Source organism: Halichoerus grypus, chromosome 4, assembly GCF_964656455.1.
Source record: "Halichoerus grypus chromosome 4, mHalGry1.hap1.1, whole genome shotgun sequence".
In the NCBI taxonomy this organism is placed as follows: Eukaryota; Metazoa; Chordata; class Mammalia; order Carnivora; family Phocidae; genus Halichoerus; species Halichoerus grypus.
In genome coordinates, this window is record NC_135715.1 from 150,341,613 (window position 1) to 150,360,704 (window position 19,092).

Consider the following 19,092-nt stretch of genomic DNA (forward strand, 5'->3'; position numbering starts at 1 on the left):
TACCACCATTGGATATTGGGTAGGGAGGGAACAGATAATTTGTCTTTTTTGTTTATAGATATATATAGACATTGAGGAGGCACAGTCACTAAATTGTATTCTCCCTTCCTTCATAACAAGACAGCCATAGCTAAGATATGGTTGCCTGGCCTGGGACTACATTTCCCAGTCTCCCTTGTGGCAAAGTCATGGTTATGTGACACAAAGATTTCACCAATGGAATGTGAGCAGAAGTGATGTAACTTCAGATTCTTTTGTTTAAAAGAAATGCCCTCGCCCTGGAATTTTATTATTACTATTCAGTTTATTTAAACTCAAGCAAAAAAGACAGTTCACCCATTTCTCCCATCCTCCACCCCCTGACTCTGCCTGTCAGCAGTCTGTTCTTTGTACATATTGGACTCCATATATAGGAGAGATCATATAGTATTTGTCTGTCTGACTTATTTCACTTAGTATAATGCCCTTCAGGTCCATCTACATTGTTGCAAATGGCAAGATTTCATTCTCTTTTATGGCTGAATAATATTCTGGTTGTGTGTGTGTGTGTGTGTATGCACATATACCACAATTTCCTTATCCATTCATCCATCAATAGATACTTAGGTTACTTCCATATCTTGACTCTTATAAGTAACGCGTCAGTGAACATATCTTTTTAAGTTAGTGTTTTCATTTTCTTTGGGTAAATACCCAGAAGTGGAATTGTTGGATCACATGGTAGTTACATTTTTAATTTTTTGAGGAGCTTCCATACCATTTTCCATAGTGGTTGTACCAATTCATATTCCCCCAACAGTGCAAGAGGGTTCTCTTTTTTCTACATCCTCTCCAATACTTGTTATTTCTTGTTTTTTTGGTAATAGCCATTCTAACAGGTGTGAGGTGATATCTCATTGTGGTTTTGATATGCATTTTTCTGATGATTAATGATGTTGAGCATCTTTTCATGTATATGTGAGCATCTGTATGTCTTCTTTGAAAAAATATCTGTTCAGATACTCTGTCCATTTTTTAATTGGATTGTTTTTTGTCATTGAGTTGTGTAAGTTCTTTATATATTTTGGATATTAACCCCTTAGCAGATATTTGATTTGAAAATATTTTCTCCCATCATTTTGATGATTTCTTTTGCTGTGCAGAAGCTTTTTTAGACTGTTGTAGTCCCACTTATTTTTGCATTTCCTAGCATTTGGTTATTTTCCTGATTGTTAAATACCTTTACTAATATCAGTCCTTGTGAAACAAGGTTATCATTCCATTAGAGTTGAAATTGGCAGTTTATTCAAGTATCACTCAAAAAGATTCCTAGTCTTTTGGGGGGAAATATGAAGGTGAGGTGGGAGCAACTTCTTAGAAAGTTGAAACTATACCCAGTGCCTAGCATTATGTTTTGCACTTAAGTTAGTATTCTCTAAATATTTGTTGAATGAATGAATAATGGCTGAAAGAAGGGTTCAACTCGCTGCTGTTTTTTTTTTTTTATCTTAAATTCCTTCAGATAATTTTTTAACTTAATAGTTTTTCATATGTGGGCCATTTTTACTTTTAACACTTTGCTGCCTAAATATCTATAATTATCTATTAAAACATTCCCAAATTGTCTTCTGTGGGAAAATATGTGTGTTGAAATTTTCAAAAAGGGATGGGAATTCCATACACAAAAATCAGGTTGATATTTTTTCCAGCACTTTGTTCACAGAGTCTTTCATACACTATTATTGTACACTGTGACTCTCTTAGAGGAAGGAGAATACTTAGTATCTTTGAAGCTTATTTAATGATAAAACCCATTTTCTGTTTGTTAGAGACTGTGGTGTCATAGAACACACTTCAGGAAATGCTTATCTGATCCTCTAAAGTTCTGCTTAACTTTCTTTACACTAATTCCTTTGTTATTATTATTATTTTTTTGTATCATGCTGTCATTTTTGGTCCACTTGATATGCCTAAAATATGTTTTCTTTGTTACTAATCCACACAGCCTCTTTTCAGCTAAATGACATGTCTTATGGAGTCCATTGATTTTCCAAAAAGCTGAGCCCATGTATTACAGATGGCTTTAGGAAGATTATTCATCTAAACATTTATCACACACTCGTCAGACAATTTAATGCAAAATTTCAAAGTCATTTAGATTCTTTGTAAACCATTCTATACACCTTGGTGGGAGATGTTTTATATTCTATTAGAAAAAGTAGTCAAAATTTTAAACATTCATGGAATGTTGAGTCAGTCTCTTAATGGCAAAATTGTACAGAGTAAGAAGAAAGTCCATAGAAATAGAACTAAGAGGAGTCTATATAAATAGTAATGTGAAGAAGAGTGAATTCCTTTTTAGCTGTAACATCACATTTTTTACATGTTGCACAAATTGTTTAGCCGTTTCTAAACACATTTCCATTTACGTCATTTGTAAAAACTGCCTAGACTCATATTCTGGAAAACTGACAAAGTTGTAATGAACAGATGCAGATTCCATAATTGTAATTGGCTTTTACTCTAAACTAATGTTCTGACTCATGCATCATTAATGATTTCTATTTTTCTCCATATATTACTTTACAAATATGAAAGGGTATTTTTCAGAGTGAAAAACATGACTTTTTAAAATCAGGGCTTATTACATTATAATCTATGTGTCCTCCAAACACCTATATTTAAATCTAGAATTTCATTTTAGCTGCCTTTTTTATACTTTTGCTTGTATTTCTCTTTACATAATCTTTCTCATCTTATTTTTGTATTTCTCAGAGAAGCACACAGTTTTAAATGTAACCCTTCTTTTTATATTTTTTTTTACCATTAGTAAGTTCTTGTTTATAAACTAGGTATTATAGTATATAATTTATCTATTTTATATATCACAAATTCAACTTTATCTGAAGAATGAGAGATAAATATGAGTAGAGTGCCAAACAGAAACAAAAAGATGTACTTTTGTGTTAACTTGTTTTCTGATAAGATTTTAACATAACGTGGAAAACAACTTTCACATTCTAAAGTGGGACTAATTGAAGTTAATAACTGAAGGACTTAAAGAGACCAAATAATCTTGTTTTAAGCATAATACATATACATTTTCAAGTGAGATGAAATAAACCCCCAAAACTCCTGGCCTTTGAATTACTCCTTTGACAGTTTCTGATTATTGCTGAATTTTGTTATATGAATGAAGAACACAATTATAATGAAGGAATGGTTGTTTTATAATTACTTTTTGGGGAATTACAGGTTCTTTTCATGAAAGTACCAAAATACAGAGCAAGTGTTTTGGCATATTGTTGCTTGTTGTAAGGAAGATTTAATAGCTTGTTATGGACTATTAATATGAACAGAAGTCATTTAGAGTTCAGATATATATTTAGAACTAACATGTGTGCAAAAAGATACAAAGTGAATCAAGAAATTCTGGAAAAGATTGTTTGAAAAGGAGAAATTGCTATTTTCTGGCTAGCATTAATGAAATAAATATGTAAAAGAAATTTAAAGTTTTCTTTATTTTGCAGAATTTTATTGAGTCTCAAATAGTAACTTAGAATTGATAGAATTAAATCAGTGAAAGTATGAAACTCTTTATCTAAAATGGTAGTTACATAAATATAATTTAGTTTCAAATGTTAACTAAGAAACCCAAAAAGTTACAGCTGTTGGTTATATGAGATGATTACAAACTGTAAATCTGAGTTTAGTAATAAAATGTCATTTGTTACTGCTTATAGCATATTTAAAATAATTACATATAAATTAGTTCTCTCTGGTTTTGAAAATATCTTTATCATGCTATTTTACATAAAGAAGAGAAAAATCTTCATATTCCTGTACTTATTAAACAAATGTTAATAGGAATGTAAGTGAATGATTTGTTCTCTAACTTCTAATTTGTTGATTAAGAAGGATGTATAATGAAAGCACATGCCAAGTAGGTTTGCAGCATGAATTTTGCAGCATATGGTAAACTAAAACCCTGTTGACCTTTTGGTCTTGTTGATCACATGCATGAAGATGATCATCTGTTAATCTCTACTAATCACTGGTACATCCTTGTACAGAAGACAGAACGGTTTTTATTTGTGCTACATTTGTTCTTTTGGAAATTGCTCTAACAAGGAATTTTTTTAATTATTTTATACTCTTAAGATTGTAAAATAATGAACAGTTTATATCTAAAAAATTTTAAAATAAGACTTTTCAACCTGCATATATCTCCATATTTTGTTTTTTATGAGTTTATTTTAGATACCAGTAATAATTTTCTGAAAGTCGTAGATATGAATGATTCTAGGCTTATCAATGCATACATGCACACATGCACGGGCTCATACACTTTTACATATACAATATATGTTGTTTCTTGTTAGAATTGTAAGAAAAAGAAAACAGCAGGGCTTCTCAGACTTTGATATACATATGAATTATCTGGAGATCTTGCTAAAATCCAGTTTCTTTCTTTCTTTTTTTTTTTTTTAAAGATTTTATTTATTTGACAGAGAGAGCACAAGCAGAGGGAGAGAGTGGGAGAAGCAGACTCCCTGCTGAGCAAGGAGCCCAATGTGGGACTCGATCCCAGGACCCTGGGATCATGACCCGGGCCGAAGGCAGACGCTTAAACCGACTGAGCCACCCAGGCGTCCCTAAAATCCAGTTTCTAATTCAATAGTTCTAGGGTATTGTTGATGATTCTGCATTTCTATCAAGCTCTCAGCTCATGACCATTCAGCTAGTTTGAGGTCCGCAAACTTTTTCTTTAAGGGTCTAGGTAGCAAATATTTTAGACTTTGCACAATAAGGATATTATGTAGGTTTTCACATAACAAGACAAAAGTCCAATAATCTTTTATTGGTAAAATTCAAAGTATAATAATAATTTTTGTGGTATTTCCATGCAACAAAACACTATTCAGCAATAAAAAGGAATGATCTAGCAATACATACCACAGGAATGAATCTCAAAAACATGTAGAGTGAAAGAGGCCCTACACAAAAGTTATATTCTATGTGATTCCATTTACATGAAGTTCTAGAAAATACAAACTAATCAACAGTAATAGAAAGCCAAGTTTCTCCTTCTGCAAAGATACCCTTGTTGTAAATTACAAGAAGGAAGAAGAGTTCCTCACTAATGAGCTTTCCAGAAAACTGATGCATTTGCAACAGAAGAAAGCCAAACTAGAACAGCATCTTGAACAGGATCGGGAATTCCAGGTCAACAAAGTGATGAAGAAAAATTTTAAAACTGGAGAATGTTACCATTTCTAAGCAGCTTACATTAGAGCACGTTTGTTGGGAAGATTAACCTTCCATTCTGCCTTTCCTCATATGCATATTGAAGGTCTTTCATCCCTCTAATGCAGAGTTATGAACTGCATAGCAAGAAATAAATTTATATGGTAACCCAGTATATGGATATATGTCTATGACTGCAACAGGTTTCATGAAGTAATGCAAACAACAACAACAACAACAACAAAAACACCTCTTCTGGGGGCAGAAGTGAGGTGAGGTTCCTGAAAGAACTATTTGGATGAAAGAAATGTTCTGTGTCTTGATTATAAGTGGTTATGCAGGTGTTTGTTTTTCAGAACTCATTGAACTTGGGGAATCCAGCTGACATATTGTGAGGACATTCAAGCAGCCCAGTGAAGAGGTCTGTGTGGTTAGAAGACCTAAGACCTATTTCCAAGAGCCAAGTGAGTGAGCCATCATAGAAGCATATGCCCAGCCCCACTCAAACCTTCAGGTTACTCTATACCATGGCTGACAACCTAATTGCAACTTTATAAGAGAGTTGGAGCCAGAAGCATCCAACTAAGCACTCCCAAATACCTATTCACATACACTGCTAGTAAATCTTTGTTGTCTTAAGTCAAAAACTACAACCAAAAAACCTCAAACCAAACACTTTAAATGGGTTTTGCTTTGGTTTATGGTATTTAAGTTATATTTCAATAATACAGATTTTTAAAAACAAACTTAGTTGAGAGTCTTTGGCTAAGATAATATGTGAAATGACATTGTAAATTGTAAACAAGTATCCAAATATGTTATTACTGTTTTAAGTATTCTCTAAGAGTACTTTACATTGTAGGTGGGGCCACTAATAATCTGCACCCCTTTTATCAGGAGACTGTTTATTCAGAAGTTATACCTGACCAGTATACATTTAGAATAAATATTAAGTACTCATCCACTTTAAGATTATGTTTAACTTCCTCAATAGAAGAGTGGGGACTTCTGAAATGTTTGCTTGGGGACCCAGGATTTAAATATGCTATAGTTACTACTTGACACTATCCAAAATAGAAATGAAGGTGGTATGGTGGTGCAATATAGTAAGTTTTGGACTCTATATCAGGAAATCTAGGGTTCATTCCCTACTCCAGCACTAATTCATAACAAAACAATCATGGAGAAATTAGTCAGATCTCTGGATCTTAATTTCCTCCTTTATGAAAATGAAGTTATTGAACTAGGTGGTCTTAAATAACTTTAAAATCTATGGTTCTATGAAGTAGGAACTTTAAAGGATGGTGAGAATATAATATGTAGCATAAAAATAGCATAAATGTAGTGTTAAAAAATGCTTCTATTTCTGATTTTATATGAAATGACTATAGGTGCTATGAACCTTCCAAGGTAGTTCACTGTGATGTGTTTCTAAATTCCTACTTTTTAAAAGAAGTATTTAAAAGAGGATTTTGAGGGCACCTGGGTGGCTCAGTCGTTAAGCGTCTGCCTTCGGCTCAGGTCATGATCCCAGGGTCCTGGGATCAAGCCCCGCATCGGGCTCTCTGCTCGGCGGAAAGCCTGCTTCTCCCTCTCCCTCTCCCACTCCCCCTGCTTGTGTTCCCTCTCTCGCTGCGTCTCTTTCTGTCAAATAAATAAATAAAATCTTTAAAAAAAAAAAAAAAAGAGGATTTTGATTTAACAACCTGAAAATGTTGGCTTTGCTGGAGTATTGAATGTTGTGATGCAAAAAAGTAGAAGCTAAAATGTCTGTTTTCAGATATTTATCGTAAACATCCTGTTTTTCCTTTTAGCTTTTAAAATCTTTTCAGTCCAAAATTCTGAAATAATCTGAATTTATCTTATATTACTAGATTTTTAGTCATGGAAAATGGGTGCATGTATTTTGATCAAGGAGTTCTTTCTTAAACCTTCAAGTAGAGAATTAAAAAAAAAAAAGCAAATGATTTATACACTTTTGCAAATGTTTTCATGCCTGAGTCTTGCATTTCATGCCAGAAAGCTAGCTTGATCTCTAATTTAGTTATATAAGTGTAGTAATCTGTGATCAACACACATAAACATTACTTTAAAGTACAGCTCATTATTACTAATTGTGCTTTCCTACATTGGCATTAGCCTATGCCTAGTGCAACTTTGGGGTCATTTAGACCTTGAAGCAAATACCTTTGTCATTTATCAGTTATATATGAATTGTTCAGACTTTCTGAACCCCAGTTTATTTTTTTTTAAAAATGGAGGAATGATACCTAATCTCATGAAATTGCTGATTAGTTAAGGATTAAGTGATCAAGCATAACAAAAGTACCTAGGAATGAGAAATTATTTTCTTTTGTTCCCCAAAGTTAACAAATTTAACGATGCACCAATTATTAGATCTAACAGTTGAATTTTTGTTTTGCTATATATATGAAGAACTAGTAACAGAAAAAAAGATTAGTTTGATCACTTAAGTTTCATCCTATCCATTTTTATATGCTTTGGCTTGATGTGTGACTATTGTCTGTATTTTTTGCACTTTGTTGGCTCTGAATAGTTTTCAAGCATGGATTATTAAATATTCACATATTTTTTTACAAGTATATGATTTTAAACTATTTTACTAGTGCTTAAATCATTGCCATTTAGTCTAGTATTTGCTTAGTAGCTAAATGTATAAAATATTTAATGAAGACGCAATGTGGCACTTACTAGCCAGACAGCAGTAGGTTGGAATCCCCATACTAGCTATGTGACCTTGGGCAAGTTGCATAATGTCTGAGCCTAAAGTTTTCAAGAAGTTAAATAGTGATAATGATTAAGTGTTTAGCTTGGTACCTGGAAAGTATTAAGCACTCAAAAAATGTTAGTTGTAGGGGCGCCTGAGTGGCTCAGTCTGTTGAGCGTCTGCCTTCCGCTCCGGTCATGATCCCAGGGTCCTGGGATCGAGCCCCACATCAGGCTCCCTGCTCAGCGGGGAGTCTGCTTCTCCCTCTGTCTCTACCCCTGCTTGTGTTCTCTCTCTCTTCCTGTCAAATAAATAAATAAATAAAATCTTTAAAAAAAAAAAAAAATGTTAGTTGTATAGCATCATCATTATTAAATGACTATTACAGATTTAACCCTATATAAATTAAGTTAGCTCATTGTTGATTTCTGATTCTAACCAGAGTTTTCAAATTTGTGTGAAGAATAAATCTTTTACCATTATTCAAAAGTGTATATTTTGTTGATGGTGGACCAATAGTATTATCTTTATTGAAGATAGCACGTTACATGAAAATTTGAAACAGTGAGTTTATGTTGCTGAGATTCTTGACTAAGAAGTTTACCAAGGAAATTTGAAACAATGTTTATGTTGCTGAGATTCTTGACTCAGGAAGTTTACCAAATCATCATTATTTGTTGGGTCATGCCAGACTGACTTGGTGGAAAGCTTGGATTATTAAATATTTAACATATAATAAGTACCCTTGTTTACTTCCAGTGGAACTTACCATAGTGGTAAATACATTGTAGCAGTATATAAATATCAATTTGTTAATATTAAATTGCTGTAAGTTGGGAAAATTAAAAATGCTTTTAGCATTCTTGACTTCACCGTATATCAGCAAATGAAATCCTGAAAGTTAACAGAGGAAGAAATTAATTCACAATTTACAAAATATTTTTTACCAAGTCTTAGTTTTCACACATTCAGAAAATGAGATTCATATCAGAAGAAGAATTATTTTGTCTCTGGTACAGCTCAGAGGACATAGGGCTTTCTGTACATCTCTATCTTCCTTTGAAGTTTAGTTTTGTACATTTAATTCTTTAAAGTGAGTTTTTTTCTTATTGCTATAACATGTACTCCACCCACCCCCCAAAAAAAGAAACTTTAATACAGAGAACAAAATAAAAAGTACATGTAGTTCTACTCCCCAGCAATACCCACTATGAATATGAGTCTGTACTTTTATGGGCTCTACTTATTTTTTATGTATTCACATACATATTTATTTTATACACACTCACACACACACACATAACCCACTCCAAGAAACATGCTAGGAGCATGTCTTTACAAGTTAATATATTAAATTTATAGTGTCATTTTAATTATTAATTGCCTTATATTGCCCTTTGACTTTTTCTATTAAGGCCTTTATTTTTTAGTTTAAATGTTCTTCCATATAAAACATATATAGCATGTTAACATATATATAGCATATACATAATAAAGTACTGCAACAATTTTAATTTATGATATTTTTACTGTCATATGAATTTTAAATTTTTATTCAGTGAAAAAGATAAAAAAAATTTTTTAGTATACTTTCAGTGTTAAACTTAGAAACATCTTTTTCACCCCAAGATTATTTAAGTATTGGTTTATATTTTTGCTAGTTCTTTTATGGTTTCATTTTTACATTTAACTCTTTAATCCTTTGGTAAATGCTTTAAGTACTTTGAAAGCCAAAACCACACAGTAAGGAAGTACATCTGTAGGTAAGCCAAATAGCTATGACTTATATTTCACTGTCCCAAAATATTTCCCCAAATGCCCTTCCGAGGCCTAAAAGTCTAAGGTTAGAGAATCATCTTATCTTAGTTTTTAATATAACATTTGCTTAAAACAAGAAAGGGGCCTAGGCTGGCCTCCTGTTTCTTCCCCTGCCCTAAGGTGGTCAATGATATGTCCTCAGAGCTTGAGCTTCTGATCTTCCAAATCAGATGCCATTGGGAATTGAAACAAAACAGTATTTCTCCTTGAGTAAGTACTTAGATCTTAGAAATAAAACCATACTATGAAGATTCTATTTTAAAATTCTAAGCCAGGAAATTAGCTCTTTTTTTTATCTGCTCTATTTCCTGAGGGCAAAATTTATAAATGAGAAGAAATGGGTAAGTGAAGGTTAACAATAGAGAATGGGAAGAGCAACATTTTAATATCTAAAACTAGCCCATTACAGTTATTTTTATGATCATTTTGAGGAAGGATATTTCCACTTACTTAGGATGTGCAGCTGTAGGATAATTACAGGCATGTATCTTTTTAAGAACTTTTGCCTTGAAAATAAATGGTAGACTGTAGTGATGGAAAGGAAGAAAACATGAGCTAGAATTAATGTCAAAACAGAGGACAAGAATGTAATAATAGCAACAGAAATGAGAAATAAGTGGTCAGGTGGCTTTGTTATCTATGCCAGTCCTAGGAATTGTATCTTTTCTTGATGGCTTCACATTTTTGGTACCTACCAATGTGACGGCATCCCTAGCCACAGACTTTCTGTCCTGGTTATGACTCTGAGATAGGGAAATGGGGGGACAGTTTGCACCTGAAAAGACTTTCCCAAGAGTCTTGTCTATCTAGTTTACCAATATAATCTGAATATGTAATAGAATGCTCGGCACATAAGTGCTCAAATAACAACAATAATATTGATAAAAGCAACTGACATTTATATAATTCTTACTACACTTTATAAGACTTCTACATAATATTGATTCATTCATTCCTCATAATGACCTATGAGATAGGTATTGTTGACACCCTCATTTTTACAGATAAGGAAACATGTACAGAAGTTAGGTGACTTTCCCAAAGGTCTAATGGCTAATAAATAACTGGCAGAACCAAGATACAAACAAGCATTTGGGTTCAGAGTCCAGCTCTTAACTACTAAGCTACACCTTTTGTTTGTATATTGTTTGTGATGTTGAACGAATGAATGAAGCACACAAGTGCATTACCAAAATGAAAATATTGTTGGAGGGTTAGAAATTCAAGGTGATAGTTGAAAAAGATAGCAATGTATGTTGAGACAGAGAGGCTGGGTAAAGATATAGTAGTGAAATCATCAAGGTTGGGGATCAAGGTTAGGGGGAAGGCAAGAGAAAGAGAAGAGACATAGTTCAGGTCAGGTATTTCTAGAAGCAAAAGGAATATTCTGCCAAGTCCTTTTTTCCTTACCTTCTTGGTATGACCTGCTAAGAGGTACACCTACTTCATCAAATTTTATTTTGCAAATTAAAACATCAGTAACATGGTTTGACCAAACTTCTCTCCTGGTTTGTTGCTGTATTTATGTGAGAAACCTTAGAAATATATAAACATTAAATTACATTGTATTTGAATATTAAATAAGTATTGTTTTAACTCTGTTACAAATAACACACCTTTGCATCATTTTTATCATAGTGACTAATTCAGTTTACTTAATTATTATTTTTTTGCAGACATCTGTTGGCATATCTCATATAAATTGATTTAGAATATTGCAGTTCTATTGACCATCAGTGACTTTTCTAATATTCAAACATTATCAGCAAAAATGATCTCTGCATCCTTGATCAGAATTAGATGATGCAGTTCTACTTTTCTGGGTATATTTATTACTGGTGTATGAATTACCAGTATTTCTGGCCTCTAGAAGTTTTCTCTTTAACTTATTCAGCTAGCAAATTCTTATTGGGATGTGATTTAAGAACACAATATTTATCAGAAACAGAAAGAGAAACTTTAAATTTTTTTTAAAAAGATTTTACTTATTTATTTGAGAGAGAGAGCTCGAGAGATTGAGAGAACAAGTGAGGGGAGGGGCAGAGGGAGAAGCAGACTCCCTGCAGGGAGTCTAACATGGGACTCGATCCTAGGTCCCTGGGATCATGACCTGAACCAAAGGCAGACGCTTAACTGACTGAGCCAACCAGGCACCCAGAAGAGAAGCTTTAAAAGAGTTCATATCTTTGCTGAATCAATCCACTGAGGGTCTTTTTTTTTTTTAATTTTTTTTTATCATGTTCAGTTAGCCAACATACAGTACATCATTAGTTTTTGATGTAGTGTTCGACAATTCATTAGTTGTGTATAACACCCAGTGCTCATCACAGCACACACCCTCCTTAATACCCATTACCCAGGTACCATGTCCCCCCACCCTCCTCCCTTCTGTAACCCTCAGTTTGTTTCTCAGAGTCCAGAGTCTCTCATAGTTTGTCTCCCTCTCTGATTTCTTCCCATTCAGTTTTCTCACTGAGGGTATTTTAAAAACTTAATCCAGTGCAAGTATCTTAAAAATTAAGGTAACTCAGAAAATTAACATAGCTCTAACTTAATACCAGATAGATATCTGAATATCACTGTTAGCCATTTGCTTTGTTTTCTTGCCAAAAATTATAATTTTTATGTTCTTCTAAGTTTGGATATAAGTTATGTTCACAAATCACTTCTAGTGCTGATATATTCTGCCTCTCTATTTTGGAAATAATAGGATCCACAGTCTATCTAGAGATCTTTCAAAAAATTCTTTAAAATAATGGTATATTTTCAACTGATAATATTTCAGCGTTTTTAACTTATTTTTCTTAGTATACTTTTAAGAGCTGTTGGAAGACTCAAATCTTACATACAAACATGACAAAATTAGTCTCTGTTACACTATAATAAGATCATAAATTTCATACCATTTTTACTTTAATATTTTTACAATAAATTTAAATTCAGCTTGAAGAATATCAGACATGTTTTTCATTATAAAGGTAATTCATGCTTATGTTATAATGTTCAGATACTACAGAAAGATTGGATGTGAAAAATAAAAACAAATCCGTCTTTTCACCCACCTAAACTCCCAATACATAGAACTTTCTATGCTTATACATATATATCCCTTTTGGTAAATAAATGGCATCATCTCCATTATTAATTCAGGTGTTAACAAATGTGTCCTTTACAACCAATACTTACCAGTATTTTACTGAGTTAAGTGATGTTATAGAAAACTTTTTAGAAACCTGTGTGTGTGTTTTTTTTGTAGCTCCAGATTTATCAGCAAATAATTTGTTAATATATCAACTGCCACCAAACCCAGAAAAAACAATCAACTAGCCCTTTGTCTGAATCACAATTTTTCATATGAATATCTGTTGTTTAATTTTTAAAGTATATGATAGAACAACTATGACATTTTCTCAATTTCTATAGTAGAGGTTTTTAGCTTCTGAAGTAAGACTTTTTCATATGTGATAACAGCATGAAAATGGTTTTGAACAAGGAAAAGATGGTTAAATATTTCTACATTAAAATTAGGAACTGTTGATCAAAAGACACAAAAAGTAAAAAGACGAGCCATTGAGATGGTATTTGCAATATATAATTGACAAAGGATTAATGTTTAGAATGAATAAATAACTCTTCCCTGTTCAGTTGAGGAAAAGACAAGCAACTCGAAAGGAAAATGAACAAGAGACTTGGAGAAGCACTTCATAAGAGGTTATCAGTATGACTGTTAAGCAATTAAAAAATTTCTCAACCTCATTGGTAATTGAAGAATTGCAAATTAAAACCACAGATAGATACTGCTAATAAACTTACCATATTGGCTTAAATTTAAAGTCTGAGAATATCAAGTATTGACAAGGATATAGAATGGCTGGAATACTTACTGCTGGTGAAAGGATGAATTGGTAAAAACCAAATTAGAGAATAATTTGATATAATGATAAAGTAATGTGTATATTACATATAAATTTGACGTTTATAAATATGTGTGTGTGTATATATCTCTATATACATATACATTAGAAACTCTTGGATATATGAACCAAGAGAGTTGTGCAAAATCGTTGTTAGTAACACTAGGTAATAGCAAAAACTGGGAACATGCCAAATGTCCATCAATAACAGAATGGATGCTGTGCAGTACTTTTATATGATGTAATTATATATAGCAATAAAAATGCATGAATTACAGCTTCCTGCAATAACTTGGGTGAATCTAAGGAATACAGTGTTGAACAAAATAAGTGTCAAAGAATACTTACTGTATTATTTCATTTGCATAAGGTTTAGAATATTCAAAAGTAAACAATAGTTGATTAAGGAGGCAACCTTATGTGGTACCACCTAAAGAAAAGCAAGAAAATGAAATAGACAAAATTCAGGAAAGTGTTTACCTCAGAGGGGCAAAGGGGAGGGAAATGAGTTCAGGAAAAGGCACAAAGAACTACAATGGTAATGTTATTTTCTTAAACTGAGAGATGGTATGTAAATATTTGTTTTTGTGATTCTTTACATGTAATACACTTTGTAAATATTTCCTATCAATATTTAATGGAAATTTAAAAATAATTATATGAAACAATTTAAATTAAAAAAAACAATTTAAATTAGTATAGAAATTTAGCTTTTTAATATCATCTAAAAACCTGAAAATGATCCTTCTATAAAATGATATTTATTCCCCTCTTCTGGAATACTAGTTGCATTTCATGTAGAAATAATGCTCTAGAAAATGAATTATATAGATAACCCTTTATAGTATAAGGATGTGGCTATTTCCACCGTAAGAAATAGATCGAATAGACTTTAACAAGTTAACTTTTTCTTTGACAGTATTCTTTTTTTTTCCTTTGATAGTATTCTTAAATGTTCTTTTATTTACTGAATTTTTTAAAAAATTTGAGCAATATTTATAAATTTATCATTAGCAGTCCCAAGCATGCTTTAAATAATTTTAAGAAAATATTTGAAAATTGCCATTCTTAAATACTGATAGTTTCCAAAGTAAATGCTATTATTGATACATTATTAGATTTTGCTGAGTAAAGCTGTTTCTACACAAAAACATCTTGGCCACCTGCAACTGTTTGTCAGTGGACTTTGAGAACACTAGTAGTAATTGTAAACTTAGGAATGTGTGACAAGCTAACAGCCAGCTGTGCACATCCTGACTTCTTCCAGGTGTTAAAATAAATATGACCATTTGGTTCACTTATAACTCAACAAAAATATTTCATGATTCATTAGCTTAAAAATCCATTTATAATTTCTTTATTGGAGAGAGTAGATAATGTTATATTCATTTGAACTGAAAAAATACATACCCAGAAATATTTGTGGTATCATTACTTATTATATTCAATGGTCCCTTCATAAAATGAAAAGAATTTTAATGTAACATTTGCATAGATTTTTTTTCACATTCTTTTCACACGAAAATACTACTGAGCCACTTCTGCCTATAGGCATCAAAAAGAATGAAAAAAAAAGAATGCAAGTATGTTTTTTATTCAGTCAGAGCTCAACTTGCCTTGGCAGAACCCATTCCAAACTGATCTTATATTAATTTCTATCTTTGGTACATACTATATGTTTGATCATTAACTAGTAATAATTACTATTTATTGAACACCTGCTATTAGGTATTAGTTCAAGAGACCCAGGTGCCTAAATCTTGCTTTGGGTAAACTAACCATCCTTGTAAGGTTCCTGAGGAATAGTATACATATAAGAGACAACTGCAAGTGGAAAAATCCAAATCCATCTCATTATTAGATTATCTTGTATCTGAAACTCCAAATATAGAGCTAGAGTTCTCAGATAAACTGGAGTAGAATATATGTCTTAGTCAGCCACTTAAAATAAATGAATAAACTCAGGAAGAGCAAAGAGGTGGAGTGAACTGAAAGAAAAAAAGAGCTGTAGAGTTCCCTTACCCCTCCCTGCCTCCCATCACACACACTTTTATTTCTAATCTGTTAATCCAGTGATTGCTAGGATCCAATCTTATGGTAAAGCAGAAGAGAGATGCTGTCCTTTGAAAGAGAAGATTCTTGCTTTTTCCAGAGATGAGGATACATTAGCATAATTGGACACTAACTAAGGCTTGTTAACTTTTGGCAGAGACTATGTTTTTAAAAAGAAATACACTGATGCAGACAGCTTTTGTTTTCTTGACTGAGACCTACCACGTGGCTAACCAGAGGGCATTAAGGTCAAGATATTAAGGTCCTTATCCCCACCTCTGTGTGGCTGGTCACTTGATATTCCCTACTATTTTTTATAAAAGTATAACAGGCCTACAGAGATGCCTATTTTGAAATCAGTAAGAGGCTATTGATTAACTCCAATTCCAAACTAGATCAAAAATTCATGCCTGTTCTATTTTCCATTCCAAATAATGCCCAGCTTTGCACTCCAACCTACACCAAATTTTAGAAGTTGATGCTGGAGTTTGCCCAGTCTTTGGCCAGTACTGTGTTTGGCCAATACTTATAAATGCCCAAATTCTGCCTCTTTGGGTTTGAGGCAGTTTAATACATAAGACAAGGGTGGGGGGGGGTGTTGTCAAACTATGTTCCTAATTCCTACTACTTCTAATCAGGTCCTCCTACCAATTCCAGCCTTATAGAAGAGAAGGGAGGGAGAGACCCACACCCACAATCTTTCCACACATGCATAGCCCAGTGTTTGCTTTGGAATATGACTAATTAAATTAATGATTATTCCCTGGGAAATGTGGAGAGCCAGGCGAAAGAGGAGGGAGCTTGAGCATGTTCTCTACCCAAAGGACCATATCAACTGTGCCAGACACTACCATACATACTGGCTTCAGAGGTTAGGAGTATGTTTAACATTAGTTTATTGGTCTTGGTGAAATTTAATTCAAGTGGAACTGTCTCTAGCATACTAGTCAAAGAACAGCTTGTTTGTTTGTTTGTTTTAATACTAAAGATATGTCATTCTTTTCCAGGAAAAAATATGTTTACTTTTATATAACAGTCTCTAAAGCTTATATATTCAATAGGTCAGAATTCAATAGGTAGATTTCATCTACCTCATTATTCCAAGGTTTTTTGCTTTTTAAGGTGTTTATAAACAAAGTGTCAGACTCAACTAGGACATATTTAAAACTATTTTGTTGTATTTTGATAATGAATTTTCATACAAATGGATGAACATTAGTCTTTTCATAGAAAATTTTATCAATCTAATATAAACAATGAAAACTGCTGAAAAACCTATTAAAATATATGAATGTGTTCAAGTTAGAAACACTAAAAGGAGGAATTAAAGATGCTACCTATTTTTTCATTTTCAAAATTATTATAAAGGAAGAAATGTAAGCAATACTAATATTACAAAAGAAAATACTAGCAGATACTATGAGTCCTCTCAAATGAAAAATAATCAACTGAAAAACTTTTAAATCTGACCAGATCCACGATACATATACACCTTAAACTGTTAACATTATTCACCTCTGAGAAGAGAAGAGAGATGTTAGCATTGGGGGATAAAGGTGGACATTTACTTTTTAATCAATGTACTTTGTTATGTATTTTGATATTGTTTGAACTTTTACAATGAGCATGTATTTGTCATTTTAAAAATGACTAAACTATACTATATTAACTAAACTAAACCATCTTAACTCTTTACATAAAAAGCCATTTAAAAAATTTCAAAAGAGCTCTATGTAAGATGCCTCACTATGTATGTTGGATTTTTTTTTTTTTTTTTTTTTACAAAACCTGGACAATTATAATACAGTGGTATAAACCCATTATACACTGTTTTGGAAACACCCCAGATGTCCTTCAGTGGGAGAATGGTTAAACAAACTTTGGTATATCCATAGAATACTACTCAGTAATAAAAAGGAATTATTGATACATGCAACAACTTCGTTAAATCTCCAAGGAATTACCCTGAGGGGAGTGGGGGGAAATAGTCCCAAAATGTTACATACTGTTCGATTTCATTTATAGAACTCTTTCAAAAGACAAAATCTTAGAAATGGAGAACAGATTTTTTTTTTTAAGATTTTATTTATTTATTTGACAGAGAGAGACACAGCAAGAGAGGGAACACAAGCAGAGGGAGTGGGAGAGGGAGAAGCAGGCTTCCCGCCGAGCAGGGAGCCTCATGCGGGGCTCGATCCCAGGACCCTGGGATCATGACCTGAGCCGAAGGCAGACACTTAACGACTGAGCCACCCAGGTGCCCCAAGAACAGATTATTGATCACTAGGAGTTAGAGATGAGAGGAGTGAGGTGGGAGTGGTTATAAAAGAACAACACAAAGGATTCTTATAAACTATTCTGTATCTTAACTGTGGTGGTGAACACACAAACTTATACATGTGATAAAATTGTGTAGAAATAAATACACAAATAAGTACAAGTAAAACTGGGGAAATCCGAGTAAGATTGGTGGATTGTATCAATGTCTATATACTGGTTTTGATATCAAACTATAGTTTTGCGAGATGTTACCATTAGTGGAAACTGGGTAAAGGTACATGGGATCTTGCTGGGTTATTAAGATTTCGCATGAATCTATAATAGTCTTAAAAATTTCTGTTACAACAATGGATAGTTAAGAATTTCACAGAAATTATAAAAAATACCACAGATTAGATAGCTCAGATAATCCCATGGAAAATAAGTAAAGGGAATCTGCAGGTAGACTGGTAAGAACAGCTAGGCATTTACCAATTTCAGTTTCCCTTTCTTGCTTAATAATGGAAGCACCAGAGTCATGACTTTTCAACTACTCTATATTTTCCAGTCTCCCTTATGGTTAGTGTGACTTATTGCCTAATTTCTTACCTACTTATATAGGTTATATACTGTTATCACCAGGTATTCTTTTGCAGCTTGCCTTTTTGCTCAATGATTTGTGTTTACATATACTTTCAGCTGGGGACCTTAAGAAATAAACAGGCGACCTCTATTTTCTTTCCAACTTCCTGTAAACCGGAGCAAGAATATGCCTATAACATGATTTTGACCATGGGATGGCAGGAAAACTAGATGGAAGGAACCTGGGTTCCTGAATAATAATGTGGGGTGGGAGCCCACTTATCAACCTGGAATAGGCAGCCTAGATTGTTACCTATCATATTGAACTACTGAGTGTTTAGTTTTCCTGTTGCACAACTAGTACTTCCCTGAACTGATAATATACCTAGATAGATCAGAGTGTAACGTCAGAAAAACAAAAACAAAGACAAACTACTTTTATTTTTTATTATTATTATTTTTTTAATACCTCTTATAGGAGAACTTTATTTTCAAGGACAACAACTTGTTATA